The sequence below is a fragment of the Elephantulus edwardii genome, unplaced genomic scaffold (genome assembly GCF_000299155.1).
Source record: "Elephantulus edwardii isolate Elephantulus edwardi_28Jun2011 unplaced genomic scaffold, EleEdw1.0 scaffold00065, whole genome shotgun sequence".
NCBI lineage: Eukaryota > Metazoa > Chordata > Mammalia > Macroscelidea > Macroscelididae > Elephantulus > Elephantulus edwardii.
In genome coordinates, this window is record NW_006399815.1 from 1,248,833 (window position 1) to 1,250,628 (window position 1,796).

The following is a 1,796-nucleotide window of genomic DNA, read 5'->3' on the forward strand; positions in this document are numbered from 1 at the left end:
AAGTAGATAGCTGGTCGACCAGGGCTCTGGGAGGCTGTGGTCTTGGGAAGGGGTAAGGGGTGGGGACTAGAGAGGCAACTCCATATCCAGACTGTATCCCGCACTAGGCAGCACAACAGGAAAAGGAAAGACAGGGCATTCTTTTGGCCCTTGGTGGGTGTAGTGAACAGGAAGGAAAGTCGGGAGCTGATATTTATATTCAGACCTCTGCCTCACCTCAGGCACTGGGCCAGGCATGGGCTGGTGTGTTGACTTAGTCGGTTCTCACACCAACCCTGCAAGGTGGATGGAAGTCTTTCCTGGAGGCTGAAAGGCTCAGTAGAATATGGTGGGCGAGGACCCTGATCTTTACTCTTGCTGGCCTGAGCCCCCTCTGTTGTGAGCCTGTCTGGGAGAGGATTAGAGTGGACCTCCTGCTGGTGGCCTTGGATGTGCCCAAAGGCTGGGACTGGAAGAGGCTGCCCCTTCCTTACCTGTTATCCACCTTGAACCCACTCAGTGCAGGTGCGTAGCCTGATATCTAGTCACTGCATCCAGCAAGGAGAGATGGAAGGCCAGGCCTTGCTTTGGTTCTGGCTTCCCCAAAGCATACCAAAATGGGGAGGAGACAGGGACACACAAATAATAAGAGAAATAATGGTGGAATGCAGTACGTGGCCATTGTCAAATGAGGGATGAGTGATTGATGATTTCATCCATTAGTTCTGGAAACATTAACGCCTATGTGCCAGAGTATTGTCTCTGGCATTTTTAAGAGTACACAAATTCATTCATTTGACCCAGATTTATTGAGTGCTTTTTTTGTGCTGGGCAGGGGCAGGTGGTTTGAATCCAGCAGGTGCTGCACAGGAGAAACATGGGTAGTCTCCTCCCATGTGCTTTACACCTCCTGAAAACCCCCTGGATGGTCAGCTATGAGTTGGTTCCAACTTGGCAACAATGAACTTGAGTTTATCGTGTGGTAGGGAGCCCTGGGGGGCGGAAGTCAGTAGGGAGTTTAGCTGCTGACCCAAAGGCCGTGCTTGTCTGGCTGTTTAATCCACTAGCAGCTCCATGGAAGGATAATGGACACTCTCCTCCCATGTGATTTACAGCCGCCCCAGACCTACTGGGGAAACAGCTGTGAGTCAGTTCCAACTCACCAGCAGTGAGTTCTGAGGTTATTTGGTGGATCCTGGGGATAATGCATTGAAGAAAACCAAGTCCCTGACCTATGAAGCTTAACTCGGAGATAGTTCCTGCCCACAAAGGTCATATAGTGCCATGCAGCGGAAAATGAGATTGGCATCCAGGAGAGGGAGATACCCTGGATGTTGGGCTGGGCCAGGGGAAAGGAAGGGCTCCAGCTGGGCGTTGAAGAAAGTATAAGGTTGGAAAATTAGAATGTGGGAGTGAGGTTAGGACAGCACAGGCAAGGGGTTCCTTCATTCATTAGCCGGAAAGCCTGTCAGGAAGCCAGGAGCACTGAGGGCCTAGTGGGGTTATGTTGGCTTCCAAGACCCAGATTGAAAGGTGAATTTGGATCTGAAGAGGATGCACAAATAGGGGTGGGAGCCACCATATGCTGCCTGCAGACCCTCACAGTGGGCCCAGCGGGTTCATAGTCTCTAGAGTCTAGAGGGTCATGGCAGGCAGCTTCTTGCTGGGCTGCCCTCTCGTGGCCACCTCACAGGGAATGTTAGCATAGGAAGCCCCTTAGAGATGACTTACTGTAAGTGCGTTTCCTTTGGCCAGTGAGAAGCTCTCTCAAGGAGAGGTGATTTCTTGTGAGGCCACGGCATGTTAGAAAGTTGCTG